Here is an 18,640-nt window from a genome sequence, read left to right as displayed (position 1 = left end):
TTTTATTAGTTCATGTAAGCAACTGAAGATGCTGCGTGTGATCATGAAAATGCACTTGTCTCTCCAGAGCTGCTCTGCCAGGTGCCCCTCCAAACCCAGGCAAGGGTGGTCACCCCCTGTGACCTTTTGCACCCACTCTTCAATTTCGCCCATTGCTAGCTTTAAACGCTGTTGTTTGCTGTGCAGAGCTGCCTGCTGGCTTTTGCAGGAAGAAATTTCTTTGGAGTCCTGGGTCCTGGTAGGCATGGCAGGGTGCGATGGGATGAGCTGCACAGCCCCGTGTCCCTTCCTCCCTGCAGCTGTGCTTCGGCCCCAGGATGCCCCTCCTGTCCCAGGAGAATGGTCACTTTGTGTATTCTCCATCAGTGGCCTTGTCTCTGCTCTCGTCCTGTTGCTGGGAGCATTTTGGGATGGTTTTCTTCTTCCAAAAAACCAAAGGAGCAAGAGCTCATCTTGGCAGAGCTGGGCTTATGCAGGAGAAGCCTGTGGAAACCTCATCCCAGCCAGTTCTTGGCTTTGGACACCTGAGAAAGAGGGATGGGCAACACTCATCCTTCAGACCATAAAGGTGTTGAGGAGATGAACTGGGCTGTGCAGGGCGCGGTGAAAATGGCTGGGCTCCCACTGCCCTCTGATGGAGAGCGGGTGCATGCAGTCCTGCCCAGCAGCCCGTCCTCATCTCTCTGCTCCTCCATATCTGTGTATGTAGGCAGAGATAAGATGTCTCTCTGTGTGTATATATATTTGCCACCTGTATTGCTCCTTCTCTGTTTAAGGGAAGCCCAGCCCCAGTGCAGACATTTATGGGGATGCTCATCAGCATCTGCCTACTGGGATGAACTGGTATGTGCAGCCACTGCTGCCTCAGGTGCCTGTGATCCTTTTTTTCTTTTTTTTCTACTTTGCATGTGCAATCCCTGCCATGCCGATGTGCTGAGGAAGGTATGTGTAGTGCAGAATGAGTCCCTTGCCTCCTCTGGGCACATGCTTGTTATCTGACATGAAATGCAGACCTGGTGGCTGCTATTAGCGGAGGTTCGTGGGCAGAAATGGAAAAGTTGCTTTGCTTTTCCTTCATTGCAACATCTCTTAGCCCCTGCACCTCCTGCCATCCAAGGCTGTGCTCCAGCACCTTTGCTTTCATTTGGAAGAAGGAAGAGAGACATTTATCTCACCTCAAATAGTTTAATTCAAAATCCCAAAGCAGCTTCTGTGGTGCCCAGGATCCTGTAACCCCCCTGTCCAGGTACCCCAGCCTCCAGGATCAGCGCACAAACAACAATTCCTTACTTCGGCATTAGCAGCAAGGAGAACCGCAGTATACTGGATATTTAAATATGAAAGCCCATGAAGATGACTATAAAAATAAGTGATACTGCTGTTGTGGTGGTCTTCTGTGTTCAGCAGGTTTTCTTTTACGCTTTCAGAGGAGCTGTTGTTGGATTTTAAAAAGCTGCAGACAGAAAAGGCGGTGCAGGAGCTGAGGCTGGTTTTGCTGATCGGCAAAGGCAGGTACCGCCTGCCCCCCTTACCTTGGGGCTGGCAGAGCCCTGCCCTCGCGCAAATAAAGACTGTGTGGGAATGGCCTCTGGGCAGGTCTCTGAACGGAAACCATATAATTATAAACCACTGTCTAGCCTAAAGTACTGCGAAGTGTTTAAGCTATCGTATTTCCACAGCTCATTCAAGGGTATTTTTAGTGTTGGTGGAAAAAGTTGCTGACTCTAGGTCAAGTAATCCCTCCTAAAGGCTATCTATGGCCCCAATTCGGGAAAATGAACCATTTACTTAAATGTTTGTTCGGATGAAGCCTCTCTCCCTTCCTCTACCCAAGCCCTTCCATGGGAGAGGGCTGGGCCTGGAGCACAGGCGTGGAGAAGAAGACTGGCTCGCATAACATTCAAAGTAAAAAGTCTGCTGCTGCTGGAATGTAGATACTTGTCTAAGTATCATTCCTCTTACTCCCATTGCACGTACCTGCTTTTGCCAGAGAGGAGGCAAGTGGCGAAGGAGCTGCTTCCCCATAGGCAGAGCCTTGGCTGAGGCTGTTCATGGCTCGTGAATCCAGCTGTGCAGCACAGCTGGCTCAAGGGCTTAGATTTGTTTCTTTTTAACACAAATCTCTTGAAAATGATGGGAAGACATTTACTGAGCTGTCACTTGCTGGGCAAAGAAAAGAGCCAGAAGCTGGGAGTTTGCATTTGTTATCCTGTTTGTGTGTTTGGTGACTTACTGCTCCATGGTCATGGCTGGTGGTCTCCATCGTGCCACTCCGGTCCCTCGTGCTCGGGGCTGTGTGCAAGCCCACCGAAAGAGATCTGCACACAGGATGGGTGGGCTGGACCCGCAGGAGGGGGAAAGCGGCAGGGGACCATGCTGGCCAAACCACAGGTGAAGGGTTTAGCCTGCTTTTTCATAGGCGTCATGGGGGAGCCAACTTCCAGGGGACATCTGAGGAGGGTCTTTGGGTGATGGAGAAGAGCTCTTCTGCACACAGCCAAGCAGGGCACAGGGCGGGAGACTGGCTGGAGGGTTTGCTGTTGGCAGCAGAGGTGGGCGATGCTGGCAGGTTGGAGGTGGGTGCTGATGGCTTGACAGCACCTGGGAGGTGGCCGGTGTAGGGGTGAGCTGTGAAGAGCCTTGAGGTGCAGCTGAACTGAGTTTGATGTAACAGAGGGGCAGCCATGGAGAGGGGGAGGGATGTGGTTATGGTGACAAGCCAGAAAATGGCCCCAGGCTCCTCTGAGTGAGGAGACAACCTATGTTAGAGCCACGAACGCTGAAGCCAACTGAGGTCAGCCAGATGAATTATAGCTTAAACTACAAAAATCAGTCCATTTTATTTAAACACTCCCAATGAGCATCCAGCAGGAATTCTTTATTCTGGGCAACCAGCCTCAGAGTTGAAGACATGAGCATGTCCAGGGCCCCCTTCGATGTGTTTGAGGTGTCACAGCTGCTCTGTGATACCTTCAATGCCACTTCAAGCGGTGTCAGCCCCCCGCTGCTGAACGCATGCTTCAGGTCTGATCACTGCACCATTAGGAGAGGGTTTGTAAGTAACTCCTCCTTGCGCCGTTAAATCCACAGTTCATTCCCTGCCCTGGTATTTTATCACTTGGGTTGCTGATAACTTTCCTGTGTGGCTTCTCTTGAAAAACAGTCTTTCCTGCTAAGTGTTTCCTTTCGTTAGTGCATGAGAGTTAATTAAAACCTCCCCAGGATTTGTCGCTTAATGAAATGATAGCTAGGGAAGATTTTTTTTTTCCTTTTAAGAAACAATCAAGTTTCTTCAGGTAGTCTGCATGCTCCTGCAGCTCTGACAAGAAATTCCTACTTTTTTGCAAGGTCCTTGGACCAAACTTTGGCTTGGTCATATTGTGAAATGGGGGAGACCTGTGGCTCTGGAAAACTTCATGGACTACTGGTTTGTTATGCAAAACCTGGAGCTTTTGATCTCAGGTCGTGGTTACCCAGCTCAGAAGCTGGATGATGCCCCTCAGATTTGCCCGTTTGCCCCTCAGTAGCAGACCATGTCCTGCCAAGAGCTGTGGGGTGAGTCCAGCTCACACAGGACTATGGATCCCCAAAACCTGATGCAGGGAGGAGGATGCCCTGGGCCGTTTTGGCTGGCTGGTGAGAGCCACTCGGGCAGCAGCGAGGGTTGCTTGGCCCCTCTCCAGGTGTTTCTGAGCCAGATGTGCCCAGACCAGGACTGCTGGATGCATCTCCCCTTTTACTCCTGGATGCTTCTGTAAGGCTGTCCCATGCGCTGCTTTGTATACCTAGGCTAAAAGATGTTTAACTTTATTGCTGGAAGCAAACTTGTCAGCTACCCATAGTCATGGCTGATGCTGGATTTATTGTTCCTGGTACCCAGAGCACAATTTGCAGCCCTGGTCATCTCTAACTGGGGTGAGAGCTGTTTTGAGCCATGTCGTGGTTTCATCTGTGCTGTACAATTGGAAAGATGCCTTCAAGAAAAAATAATTCTTGTACAGGACAACGTATGTGTGCAGCTTGTCTAAAGGACTCCCCTCGGCAGTGCCCGGCAGAGGGTGCAGTGGCTTTTCATGCCTGCACAGCTGGTTTTTAGGGAAAGGATGTCTTCATCCCTCACTCTTACTTATTCTTTATTTTTAGAAGGGAAAAAGAGATTGCATGGTCATTTTTCTGCCTGAAAACTAAAATTACTTAATGCGCATATAAAAAACAATCACTGCTATACTCTAAAGTTAAGTAGAATTATAGTCCGTTCAGAAAATCCTCTTTGATATCCAGCTGTGTGAGGGGTTTGTCAATAGGCGAACAATGGGAGGTTTATAACTCCTTTTATATTTAATTTCATATGCTTTTATGAAGCCTTTACATATCAAACTTTTTTTGAGCTGTTAAAATTCTGTAAGGCTTTTTGGGGTGTGCTGTTCCCAGTGTTTGTGGCAAGGACAGGATATTGCTTTCCCCATGTTACAGGTTCCCGGTATCCCAGATGCCACAGGATGGCATTATCTGGTGGATCGTTTGAATCTTTAGATTCTTGCTTTCAATATGCAGACACGGTGCAAAACTAGCTTTCCTTTAAATCAAGCACGAAACCTATCACAGTGCTCAGTGGCTGCTCCTCCCTGTCTGCACAGGCTGACACGAGCTTTTCCCCTGCAATAACAAGCTTTAAAAACTGTCCACACAATATGCACAGCTGGGCAGGAGGAACGTGATGGCACAATTGTGAAGCCTTCCTTTGTAGAACCGGCTTCAGAAATCACTTGGTTCTGATCCTTACATCAAGCAGTCATGAATAATTTCTGTGCCACCAAGGGTCAGCCAAATAACACCAGAGAATGGCCAGGGATCAAGCAGTTGCAAAGTCTGTTTTGACACTTTTTTTTTTTTTTTTTTTTTAAAAAAAAAAGAAACACAAACCCACCACCACACACACATACCAAACACTGCTCCTGCAAAAAGCTAGCAGGCATGTTGCCCCTGCCTGGGCAGGAGCAGCGCTGGTGTGAGCTGGGCAGCCTCGCTGCGTGCCTGCGCGGGGACGCTGCTGCCCTGCTGTGCTGGCACCCCTTGAGAGGTGGCAGAGGGTAATTTTGCTAGATTACAGACCAGGGCTTGATGCTGAAGGCTGACTTGATCGAGGCCTTGTTATTCTCATAGCAATAAGCTTTTGTGCCATGTTCACCCACTGGTGAGCTGTGTGACACCAGTGCCAAGTCTCCAGAAGGTTCCCAACCCCCTTGCAGCACTATGGGGATTTATTTATTTTATAGTGCCAGTTATGATTGACAGAAATTGGCATGGGGATAATGAGGACTGCTGCAAAAATGATCTCGGGCTTTGCAAAATCTGCTCTTTGCAAACATCCAGTATGTAAACCATACATCTCAAATGGGATCAGGCTTTCGTGGTCTCTTTGAGACCTGGAACATTGTAACTCAGTGCAGCCTGATTGGATTCAGCTTCCTAATTTGAGTCTGTACTCTCTTCGTAATGAGCTACAGATCTTACAAAGATTATTGATGAGATACCAGTGAGTGTGTTGTGAGCAAAGAGCCAAATTTATTCCTCTTGCAAAGGAAGAGAGAGCCAAGACTTTGGCGATGCTGTGTGCTGGCTGCGCCCGGGCAGAACACCCCTCCGCGCCCTGGCCGCTCTGACAGCTGCTGCATTAATCTAACGAGGGCCAAAACCTGATCTCATTCCTGTAGGAACCGAACTGAGCAATTCAGCTCCCATATTCAGACCTCCTGCTCCCACTGACATCTTAGGGCCATGCCAAGGGCATCAGCTCAGGTCTGGGACCACATGCTCTCCTGCTCGTGGCTGTTTGATTTATTTTGAGCTGTCTCCAGACATCACTAAAGGGCTTGCTAATGTGTTTGAAAAGCCTGTTATTTCTCTAAAAGGAGAAAATTCCCTCATTTAAATGTGGCACCACTTTTTGTCTATAAGTGCCCACGTGATCATTAGACCAGGACTTGGCCAGCTTCTGCTGAATCTGCTCGGATGTGTTGGGCTCAGACAATCTGGCCGTAAGAGGCACAAATTCAGCAGCTCCTTGACACTGTTCTCCTGGTAGAAAGAGAAAATGAGTCATTTTTGCTTCCTCCTTTCCTTCCCAACGAAGGGGCTGAGAAATTGGGTGAACTTCCCACATCTCCAAAAGAGGAAACCAGCCAGATGCTGGTCAGTATTCCTGCTTCCTCATTACTCGTGTGGTGAGTCAAAGCCTGACGCAGTAGGAAGGGGCAGTGTTTTGATTTCTGATGGTCATTTCCCTGTGGAAAGGTTGTGACCCCCCATTTGCTGTTGAGGGTGCCCTAGAGTGCAGTAGCAGCACGGAACATGATCTCTGTAGGAGGATGGCGTCAGGGCAGGTTGGGGGGAATTCTTGTGGAGGGCAAGATGAGATCATTTCACCCAGTTTTCAAATCCAATACTTGTCTTCTTTGCCTCCTGTGCCCCTTGGTTCAGAGCGGAGCTGTGGTGGGTGGCAGCCTCAGCAACTCTTTCAGCAAAGGACCATGCGATGCTCTGCATGATTTGAGCTCCCACAGTATTTCCAGTGGCGGAAGGAACCAAAAAGAGTACGAAGGCTTCTGGAAAACCTTCCTGTGAGATTTCTCACAGTCTTGAGTAAACTCAAAATCTTATTCAGACATGAAGGGGAGGGGAGCTGCTAGGGCTCTTCTGCAAAGACCTGGAAGTGTGAGCTTGTCCCCAGCAAAAGGCTGCTCAGCTCTGATGATAAACAGTCCTGAACAACCTTCAGCCAGCTCTTGCTGGTAATTAATAGGTGACTAATCAATACAGGTAGGTTGGAGTCCGTAGTGGGTATTTCCCTTGTGACCAAAGCAAGCTGAAGCCATGGTGTGCAAGCGCGCCAACGGAGCTGCATCCTGCGCTCGCCAGCCCTTCAGGGAAGGAAGCCTCACTCCACTGGCTCACCGTGCTTCCTAGCAAAAAAGTTCAAATCCTAACGTAACTATATATATTTTCTTCAAAAATGATGAAGCAATGTTTTCCTACTGAAATGTTATTCCACCCCTCCCTGCAAGTGAGACTTCGTTTTCGTTCTCTTTGAAAAAATGTACATCTTGTCTCAGCTCTGCCTCTGTCCTGGTCTCAATCTTTTGCATTTGCAGTTAATTTCCTACTTCAAAGAAACACAGAAAAGTCTTTGATTTACTAGATTGGCTAAATTCAATATCTTTCCCAGAAACAGTGGCTCAGTGTTTCCTAACAATAAGTTCAAATGTTTGAATGATATAATTTCCTCACTTCTGACACTCATCAAAATCAGCATATTGCATCCAGTTCAGTCTCCTTCATATCCCCATGGCAAGCTTAGCATAAATTTTATCCACTTTAAACAATAGTTGTGTTTGCCACACAGTGTCCTAAAGCTGCAAGGTCTGATTCGTGATACGAATAACATGCACAGTTGGACACCTACATTAAGTATGTATGATGAGATCACTTCCAGTAAAATCTTGAAATGCAGTAATGTGAAAAACATCTGGTTGTTGTGCATTTGATTTAAAGTTGGAAGTCTTGGACAAAGGGACTATACATTTATTAATGAGTTCTGTGCTTTATGGAGGTTTCCATGCAATTTACTCATTAGACTTCAAAAGCAGGAAATTATACAACCTTTTTGATTGAAATTAGCTAATTAGACATCAAAAGTAGGAAAATATATGATGTCTCGATGGAAATCAATTATTGCATTAGGGTTTTTTATTAAAAAAAAAAAGTCTGAATTTAACAAGGCAATTCCCTCCTATGAACCCACCACTGATGCAGTGTGTGTTTATGCACATGTGTGCCAAAAATGAAATGGGGAAAATGATTTGGATGTTGGGAGTTGGCCACACTGAGCCGTGCTGGAGCCTTAGCTGGAGATGCTGGTGCATGTACGAGAAGTAAGGTCGGAGAAGGGGATCCAGGGGCTCCCATAGATATTCCTGTGGCCCTTGCAAAACGTTTAAAGCCATGTGTGGTGGCTACAAGAGGTCTCTTCCCCAGAGCAAGGAGAGGCAAGGATGAAGCACTCTCTGTCCCATCACCTCTCACCTGGCTTAGTCCCTGCCGTCACCTCTGTGCCCTTGGCAGACCCACTGCTCCGGGCAGTCGTGCAGGAGCCACTTGGTGTCTGTGTCTCCCCAGCGAAAATGTACAGTGTGTTAAGGCGTATCAGTAGTGAGCCATGGTAACCATCAAAATCCAGCTGTTTAGCAAATTGTGGAGAGGAAAATCCAACAGAGATGGCCAAGAGCTGCCCCTTGGCAAGCACGGCACAGAAACTAGTAGGTTTTTTGTCTTTTTTTTTTTTTTTTTCTTCCTTCTAAAATAAGGTGTGTATGCATGTGAAATTTCTTATTTTTCATTCGTGGCTGACTGTCTGCTCAGAGATATGGAAAATATTTGCCAGGGTGTTGCAACGTCTCCCACGTTTTGTTTGTGGTCCTGCCTCACCTTGCCGAGATGGCCTCTCCTTGCACCGTGGGCGCTGCTGTGGCGGGGTGTCCCCCTGCCCCCTCCATCTCTGAGAAATGTGCTCTTGGCATCCCCAAAATCACATGCTTGGAGGGAAGATCCCCAAATATAGGGAGGAAAAAGTTCCTGGAAATGCTGCCAAGGGCCAAACCAGCATGCCGAGGGGCTGAGGGTGTGTGACCCCTTTGCCCATCGCAGCTGGGACCTCACTTTCTATATGTGAATCTTTCTACTTGACCTCTCTGTTGGTCTCCTGTTGTCCCCAGTTCCTCACAAACATCCTGCTATGTTGTTCTGATCATTTTTCAGTTGTGGGAGCTGTGATGGCAGATCTAGACTGGAAAAATCTAAAAAATGCAGATTATAAAACACATTGGTGGTTCTGAAGTTGCTTTGTGCTATATTCTGGCTGATGCTGCTTAAAGGTGCATTTGTTTCTGTATTTTATTTGGTACTGCTGAGTATTTTGCTGCATTAATCCCTTAGTTTCTTATAAATTGCTATATATATATATAAAAAAATACTATGACGATTTTAGTCTTTATAACCACTGCTGCAGAGAAATATGGATGGCAAAGAGATACATCTCTGCAGCAGTCACCGTCTTGTCCTTAGAAATATGGGCAGCCAACCAAGCATCATGTAAGGAGTTTAGTCCAAACAGTTATTTCTGTCTTCCCTCGGGCTGCCTTTTTGGCGTACAGATACACAAATCCCTCGGCTTGGGTGCAGTGGGGATAAACAGGACCAGTTTCCACCTAATGTGCAGTTCCTCACCAGAAATAAGGATGTACCTCAGGAGCTTTTGCAACCCCCTTTCTGACCAGTGGTTTTTAACTCCCTGTGGTCTGGCTTTTGGTCTGTCGGGTCCAGCAGTGGTGCAAACGCAGCCGTGGTTCCACCCGCTGCATCCCCCTGCACAGCCGGGGGAAATGGCTGGGAAAACCTGTCCTCTGGGTGTGCAGACAATTACAGACGGCCAATTCCTGGAAAATACTCTTCTAAGGAAACCGTCTGTATATAGTCTGACTCATCTAAAAGCAGACTGAGAAGACAAGTCACCTCTCATGTTTATACACGGGGCTAATGTTTTTTTAAAAAATTCTTTTCAAGTAGCCCATTACTATATACCTAAGGCATGTTCTGCTGAGCCCACTGCGGGTCGGTTCCCATGAAAGCACAACCGAGGCACAATAATCCCAGCTATTACAGAACATCTGCTCTACGTTTTCACGTGATTTATGGTAACATGTTGCAAACATATATGCATGTGTGCATGTGTATATATATATGAAAGAATAATACATTAGCACTGATCAAAAATTCTGCTTATTACTCTAATGCCAACAAACTTATTTCTTACATTTTGCAAATGAATTGCTGTTCAAATTCCTACATGGCATACTTGCATAATAAGAAGAAAACAGCAACTCTATAGATCTTCAAATCAAACTGCACTTTATTTTTCTATATGGAAAGATTATGGGGAGATTTATATATGCTATTTCTTTACTCCTACAGTTACCCAAGAGTAAGGTACTTAGCAGGAGCATAGATCAGCTTTGGACTGTGTGGAATAATTTCTCTTTGTGGAATAATTTATCTTTGTGTAATACCAATGAAAGTCTAATTATTTAAGAGCTTACAGGGTTTACAACATTAGCTCAAATTCCTCACATTAGGATCTTCATTTGCTGTTGGTTCTGAAAAATGTGGTAGCCCTTGAAAAAAAGGGCAAAGTTTTTTGTAGATACAGAGAAATCTGAGCTATCACTTAGCAGGAAGTTTTCTTGAGGAGTGTCTCACAGACCAGATTTCACAACTTCTATGCTTTTGAGTTGGTTTCTTGCCACTCTACCTTTCTTTTCTTTTTTTCCTTTAAATGGGAAGGACTTTTTCTTCTTCCGTTTCTGCTTTTTACAGTCTAAGCAGAGCATGAGGCAATAGCACCAGGGACTAATGTTAGTGCCAGACTTTTCCCAGTGGGCAGACAAAATGGGAAAGTCAAATTCTAACTGTATAAACTGAAAAATCCTCCGCGAAGGTGCCCAAGGGCCTAAGGTAGCGCTTGGGCCAGGTTCTCAGCTGCAGTCGGTGTGTATGGGTTGGCAAGCACCATTTCACGGTGCTGCTGGTTCGTTAGTGTTGATGTTACGCTGGGATTTCTGGTCTGGTGAACCTGCTCGTGGTGGAGAGCACAGGCTTGGCCTGCTTGAAGGTGACAATTTGAGGTAATAGGTTTATTCCAGATGTTGCGTGGCAATAAGCAGATGTGAGATTTTCCCCTCTCTCTCCTCTCACCGTTCATGCTAATCGTGATGATTTCATCCTCCCACACGTAATACCCAGAGCCACAGCCTCGGGTCCCCTCCACGCCTCCGCCAGCGGCTGGGAATGAGAAGCAGCCCTCAACAGCAGCAAGGAGTCTACTGTAGGTACCGGGATGCGGATGAATCATGGTCTGCAATTATGTCAGACTCTGCAATATGTTTCTCATTTGCTGAACTAAGGCTTTTGTGAGACAATAGTGCAGTGTGTGCTATGTAAAAGGCAAGAGAGCTGAAGGACAGCAGGGAAGCCACAGCAACAAGAAATAAGTAGCCCATGGTAGGTATGGACCCTGCTTCCTTTTCTAATTTTTAGTTTAAATTCAGTCTAATTTTTAGTTTAAATTCAGTCACTTAAATGGCATCAGACTCGCTGTCCTAGGAAAATCAGTATTGACACGCATCCTCCTTTCTTCCTTTAGGCTGCTTAGAGCCTTCCAATGGTTAGGGGGAAAAAATGTTCTTATTAATCATTCTTAAAAAATAATAATTGGCAATTATGTAATAGAGTAATTCATTAGTCCATTAATCAGAATATACGGGCACATCAAGCTCTTGCTGCTACGACCAAGGAATCCAAAACATGTACTCGGTGGAGGTTATTAGGCCTGTTTTCAGTCCTGGGCATGTGCTGAGGTGTGGTGCAAGGCTGGGGGCTGTGGCCAGGACCATCACTCCTCGTGATGAGCGGTCCCTCTCTGCAGGCTGTCCCCCAGCCATGGAGCCTTCACAGTCACTGCAGGACTCCTGATAGAAACACTTCATGTAAATCCTCAAGTGCTCGTAATGCCATTTTTTTGCGCTGACTATTTTGGTTAAGAGCAGTATAAAGTTACTGGAAAATGAATAACCACTGTTACAAGTGTCAAAGCAAAATATTTGCAGAGAGCTCTGCTCCCTGGTTTCACCTATCTCATTTTTCAGTCTGGCTTTTTGTCCTTCCATCCCAGCCCGCTCCGCAAACTGGAGCCAATGCCTGGAGGGTGCTGTGCTTTCTGGACCAACTGTATCACTTACGGGAAAAGAATCGCGTGGTTTTGTCCCTCGTGGGAAGGAATAAGGTTACATTTGTATTTCCCACCATACTTGTCTGCACCTCAGGAAAAAACTGGGTTGCAGTCAGGCTCTGAGATACTTGCTCTCCATCAGGGAGATGAGCTGTGGGAGGAAGAGGAGGAGGCAGCCGGAGGTGTACAGGAGGGACTGCGTGGCCTTTGGTGGGAGATCTGGGTGGGTGCAGGCTTGGGGCTGTGCAGGGCTCAAGGGAAAGGAGAAGTGCTGTTACATTAGCACAGGGGGACCCCAATATTGCAGGTTTGTGGGGGGTTGGTGAGATTTTCTTTATGTCCCTTTGCTTTAGGGTAGAATTTCCATGAGATGTATTCCCCCAGGGCTCTGGGGAAGGTAACAGGGAGCATGGGGCAGGCTGGGGTATGGAGAAATGACCCTGCCTCCCGGGTGGGAAGAAGAGCAAAAGGGCTCTGGGACATGGATTTCTCCAGATTTCCTTGGGGAAAACATGAAGGAAACCCCTATTTCTGAGTGCTCAGCAAATGTGTGTTAACATTTGTTGGGAAGGAGAGATAAGTCTTGTTTTGGAAAGAGCTAGTGGTCCTTTCCTATGGTCAGGGATGTGACGGTAGTGGAGAAAAAAGGAAATAAATCATCACTGGGAACTGCGTGAGAGGCAACGAGCTGAGTCAGCACTTGTGGGCTCACTGTGGAACAGAGCTAGTGATTTTATCTGGGGGAATTTGGAGGACTGGTTCTCAAGCAATGCTCCTCTGGGCTGGCCGTGGTGGGCTAACATGGATGGCCTGAATTGGGGAAGGATTCAGCCTCCAGCTGCTTGTCAAACAGGTGTGATGTGAATGATCTTCTGCAAAACTGGTGGGTTTGACTTAAAAAGAGGCACTCATGTCTTTGAGAAGATAGCTGTATGTTCTTTTACAACACACATTTGTGTTTTGCAACCGAACCTCCTTGCTCAGGATTTTTGCTGAGCTGCTCTCTTTTCTACTTCACCCCTTTATGGTAGGTTGCTGTGGAAGTGGTGCTGGTGCTGAGGCTGGTTTCACACCAGGCAGAACATCTCAACCCACAACAGCTTTGCAGCATGAAGAGGTGAGCAAGGTCTGACTTTCTGGTTTATCTAGCAAATACCTCAGGAGTGGTTTCCAGAGGTGTTTGCTAACCTTCCCCGGTGCTGTGGGTGTCCAGGTCAGGCACCTTGTACCTGATCACCGAGGGTCCCGCTGAGCAGGGATGGGAAACTCCAACTCAGGCTGTGGGCTGGATCCTGCACAGGTCAGCGTTGAACCCATAAACAGGGAATAAAGCTCCAGGAGTTGAACCTTTCATCCTGTCAACCTGGGAGACATTTGCCCAGATGACTTATATTAATTTTAATGGAAACTGTGTGTGGAAACCACAAGCTTAAATCAAGAAGATTATGTCAAAAGAGCAGACTTTACATTCATAAATCCAAATGACAGACTCCGAGTGGGTTTTTCTGCTCGCTGCAAAGAACCCATCGCTATTTTCAGCTTCTTAAAGCTGACACGATGCCCAGCCTTCATGGGGATCAAGTTTTGAAATGGTTTTCGTAATTCAAAGGATACAGGAAGAAATCTCCCCAAGTAGGGTCATGTTAATAAGCAGCTACATTAAAAGAGCACTTCTCAGAGGCTTCAGCACAAGTTTTGGCTTGGCATCTCACTGCGGTGTCTGTGCCAAGGCGGGATGAGCTGCTGAATTTCATTTTCTTGCGGTGGCGTGGTTGGGAGCACGGCAAAGGATGTTGCATCAGTCCATCCCGCCTGTCCATCCCAGCAAGGAGACTGGCACTTTCCATGAAGAATCAGCCTTTCCGTGGCCAGCTGCACTGTTTTAATTCTGTCCTTTAACTGAGATGAAAAGAGGGGAAAATACAAACATCAAGAATCTCCACAATGGATAGCACTGATTTTTCTGAGGATATTTTTAGCTTGGAAAAATACTTCCTGAGCTTGTGAGGAGCTGGGGGTATAGGACAAATCCAACATAGAAATCACAGACTGATCGAAATGCACTAGAAGAAGGGTGTGAAATTTAGTGTATTGCAACAGGGTGAGAAAACCACGACATGTCTTTGGATAAGCAGAAAGGATCTGGCTTCCAGGCTTGGAGCTAAAATCCCCTTGTCTCCTGTGCTTGAGAGAGCCCCTTAACAGACAGCTCCTGGCCTTCTCCGTTGGCAAGACAAGAACATCACCACGTGGCTCTCCTTGCTTAGGAGAAAGAAATAGTGAGATGATTTCCTCTTCTTCTATCCCGAACTGCTCCCAGAAAGCCCTCCTGCTTGTTTTTTCCAAAGCCATCCTGACCTCAGCATCTGCTGGAGTTCATACCTGGTTCCTCAGGGCTGGCAATGTCAACACAGAAAAAACACTGTCCAATGCCACCAAGCTTTTGGGAACCTCACAGTTCAGGATTTGTCCAACCCACTGACTGCATCCAGGTCTGGCACTTGTTTCTTCTCTGCAGCTCCTAAAATGCCCCTGCGGTGCGATGCCTTGTGGCCGGTTTTCTGGTGGCAGCGCTGGGGGAGCAGAGAGCAGCTCTGAGCGGCCATCAGGATGGGGAGCCCCCTCGTGAGCCAGCAGCCCTCTTCCTGGGGAGGGAAGAAGAAAGCCTCCCTGCAAAACCTGCTTTTGGAAATTTCTGAGGGGAAGGAAAAAGCTTTTCTGCCAGGAAACAGTAGCCATCACTAACAAACAGGGAGCAACTTGTCATTAGGCTCTTGTCAGTGACTGACATGTTTGTGGCTCTGGACATCTGGAAGGGATTTAGCAGAAAGGTCTGGTTCCTGTGACACCGCTAATCTCCCCGGCTGATGGATTCAAAGGGAATGAGGTGGAAGGAGAAAAGAAAACTGAAGATCCAAGGGCTGATTCTTGCCACATGTGAAATAAACAAAGGACCTGCTCAGGAAAGGGGGCAAACGACCCAACTATGCAGCATCAACTGCTTTCTCTTGCCCTTCCCTTCTGTTGTTTACTACAATGCACTGAAAGCAAAACGTGCCCAGTCCTGCAGAGTTGGGGTTTCTGCCGGTAGTGGGGGGCTCAGGGACAGCCCCACGCTGCTCCCCAGCCATCTTCCCCTCTTGGACTGAACATCTGAGACTCAGCGATGCTTGTCCTGGGGAGGTGGTGAGCAGAGCTTTAACTAACCCCAAACCACCACCTGGTACAAACTCTCACCCCGATTTTGTGAGTACATCTGAGGCTCAGCCTGTGACCCTGTCTTTTTGACCCAACCTTGTGCATCTGCTCCACGGCATGACCCAAGCAGAGCCCACCGCTGACCTGAGACAAATGTGGGGCTCCTCCTGCTGCTGCAGATGTGGGGGAGAGACATGGAAACCCAGATGTTTTAGTTATTGGTGTGACATAAAACACAAGACTCCCAGAAAACACTGTGCAGAGAAAGAGAGAATTCCCAAAGCCGAATCTGGTGGTTGGGGCTCACCTGGGCTGTGGGAGACCCGAGCTCCCCGCTCGGGAAGTGTTTGGCCACAGGTAAATGGGCTGCTCTGGGTTAGTCACACTCAGAAATTACTCAGTCTTACATAACGAGCCAAAGGCTGGTTCATAGTAAGAGACATGACCTGACTTTCCAGCCTCCTTGATTACTTGGCTGTCAAGGTTTCCTGGGAGTGACCCAAATTTCATCTTGTCCAAGGTTTGGGAAATGTTCAAGCTGAAAATGCAGCACTCGGTATCATCGTGCTTTTTCCCTTGGTTCAATCCTGCTGGAGATCACCTCATCCCTAGACGTGGTGCTGCTATACATTGTGTACTGATGAGCAATGTATTTTGTCTCGAGATTGCACAATATTTGGAATGCTGTCAAATGCATGGCATGCCTCTCTTTATGTAAGGAGAAAACTGAAGGAATAGAGCTGGTGTGTGTGTTTAACGTGCAGCCCTAAAATATGCCATTGGATGGCTCATGTTTTTGGGATGGTCTTTTTTTAGTACCATCGGGGCTAAAATAATAAGGGTCTGTTTGCGAGCCATAAGCCAGTCTGTGAGATCAGACCTCAGTAGGATTCAGCTACAATTCCTAATTTGGACAATTCCTGATCCAAACAGGCCCCAGAGAAAAATGGCCAGGGAATTCCCTGGTTCTACAGTTTAAGTATAAATCACCGACGGCCAGTGAAAGGCTAATGAGCAAACCAAAGATACCTCAACCACCTAAAAAAGTATTCCCAGCTTTAATCAGCTTGGCGGGTCTTCTGATGACCTTTAAAACATATTTTAGCTTGTTCTTTTTTTTTTTTTCCACATTTGAGAAGGGTTTTTGTTTAAAGGAGCTTTCAAGGAGTTTGAGAATTGGATTTTGACAAGTTCTGAAAACTCAGAGCAACAGGTGCCCGGCATCGGTGTTGGAAAGTTAACGTAGCGCCCTGGCAGCCCTGTTGTGGTCTGGAGCAAGAACAAGTCCTTGTGCCTGTTTGTGGCTGGGTATTTGCACATCATGTCCCTAAAACCCTGCAGTTTGCTCCTGGCGAGCCCCAGGCGGGGAGAAGTGCGCTCCATTGCCTACCTACCTGATCCGCCTCTAGAAAAAAAAAAAAAAAAAAAGTATAGTTTGGGATTAACCAGCCATGACCTCATCCTGGGAGTTTCACATTGCTGTGAGGATTAGGACCATATGACTGGAAAGTCTGTCTGATAAATATTTGTTCCTGCTCATGGATGAAATACCTCTGGTGCAGCAGCTGGGGCAGGGAGCGCTGCCTCCCCGTGTCCCCAGCTTTGCAGGCATGCCGGGCTGCTGGTGCAAACCAGCCCAGCCCTCCCCTATCATAAAAGAAGAAAGGGAAGGCGTCCGCTTGCCAGCTTCAGTCAGAGAGTGATGGGTGCGGACGGTGCCAAACCATTGTGAAAAAGCAGACTTAGAAGAATTAAAAACTAATAATTAAGAAATTAGTCTTGATTGTGCTACAACTGCCAGACTAATCCTGCTGGAATCCTCCCAGGCCAGAGCATCACTTATTCACTTTCTCAGTAGCTGGCAACTCTGCTTTTTAAAAGTAGTGGTGGAAACAACTTTGGTTTTAAGAAGCTCTTTATTTGTAGTGAGGTTTTGCTTCGTTTGAATTTCAGATTTCCAGGCACTTGGGGCTAATGCTAATACAAAGTCCTATTGTATCACGCTAAAGAAATCACTTCTCTTATTCTTCCCATAAATGTCCAAAGCTGAGTTTCTGTTTACCTTGCCTGAGTGAGAAGTACCACTGAAATCAAGAGGTCAGCTTGCCTAAACAAGAGGAACTGGATTTGGCCCAAGATATCTTGCTTTACAATGTGCTATGTCTCCTATAAAAATCCACGTCTCCAGTTTCTGCTTTGGATATGCCAAAGTCCTGGTGCATGTTCAGACATCCTCTACGAGGCCTATTCCCACACCTGCAGCTCTTGTAAAAAGTAATAAACCTACGTGCATGTGAGCCTCAGAAATGTGCTTATGCTCTGCTGGATAAACCAGCGTATGCCCTGTTTCTAATACTTGACTGAAACCTGTAGAAAATGCTGCTCCTGATATTTTATGGAAAATAAGTGACGTGGACCTGGCTAGTTGTAGAAGTGGTTTATCCAGGAACATATGTCTGTACATTGAACTTGCATAATGAAGGCAATTATTTTCCATTCAACCTTCCTAACACATATTGCAACATTCGTTCTCAGCAGCAGTGAGGAAACGGATCCAGACTGTTCCAGCTCTGCCTGGCCCTTCATCAAGTGCTATAGATTATATTACTAAATCATTTCCTCTTAGAAATGATTACTAACCTTGTCATGTTATCTACTCAGCTGTAACTACAAAACCACTGCAACTGAATTAAGCCATATGTCCCCTATGATTCCTCACAGTGATGATGAACTGACAATACCTAATCAAGAATTACGTGTCCCTATGGTTTTTGGTTGGGGTGTGTGTGTGGATGCAGGTAGAAATGCTCCAGAATCACGGGCTCGGGTGAAGCTCTGCTTGGCATCCAGCACCCCAAAGTAGACAGTGGTGAACGGGATGTCCCCATCTCAGTTTTCTAGCCATGAGGAAGCAGAAGGAAAAGGTAAACCCCAAACACGAAGGAGCTGATGAGGTATATAATCACCTTCAGCGTGCAGAGTCTCAGAGCTGAAGGAGAGCCTGAGAAGGTCTTTGGCTGCTGCCGGTGTGATGCATTCGGGAGAGCATGTCAAGTGGGGTGGTTTTGCTCTCGTACCTCCCACGGTCCAGTCCTGTGGGGATCGGGTGGAGGTGGCCAGCATGGGAAGGCTGGGACAGGCAGAGCCCATGCAGGAGTCCCTGCTGCTGCTGGCATCGCTCACTTCCAGGTGGAGTCCCTGCTCCTGCCCATCCTGCCTGCTGCCTCCAGGACCAGCCTTACTGCTGGGGAGCTGGTGCAGCCCATGGATCCCACAGGAAGCTGGACCTGCAAAGCGAGTCCTGCTGTGCTGGGGGGAAAGGAGCTATCTGTGAGCACTGCGCTGGGCTGGTGGAGGCAGGAGAAGAGCTGGTGCATGGGAGAGGGAGGAGCAGCCTTTTTGGAGCAAGCCAGCTGTAATGTCCAACTGGTCCAGGAGTGTGAAAGTGGATCTAACCCACACTGACAGCTCAGGTCATCTAGTCCATCTCCCCATCCCAGGGCTGGCTCGGCACTAGCTTTCCCCTCCAAGCAGACATCTGTCTGAGCTGCTACCTAAAGCGAGGGGGGAGGCTGCTCAGTTTCCCCCCTCCCAGCTGTACAG

The sequence above is a fragment of the Falco biarmicus genome, chromosome 8 (assembly GCF_023638135.1).
Source record: "Falco biarmicus isolate bFalBia1 chromosome 8, bFalBia1.pri, whole genome shotgun sequence".
Classification (NCBI taxonomy): Eukaryota; Metazoa; Chordata; class Aves; order Falconiformes; family Falconidae; genus Falco; species Falco biarmicus.
The sequence above is the reverse complement of the archived record's forward strand: the minus strand, read 5'-3'. Positions refer to the sequence as shown.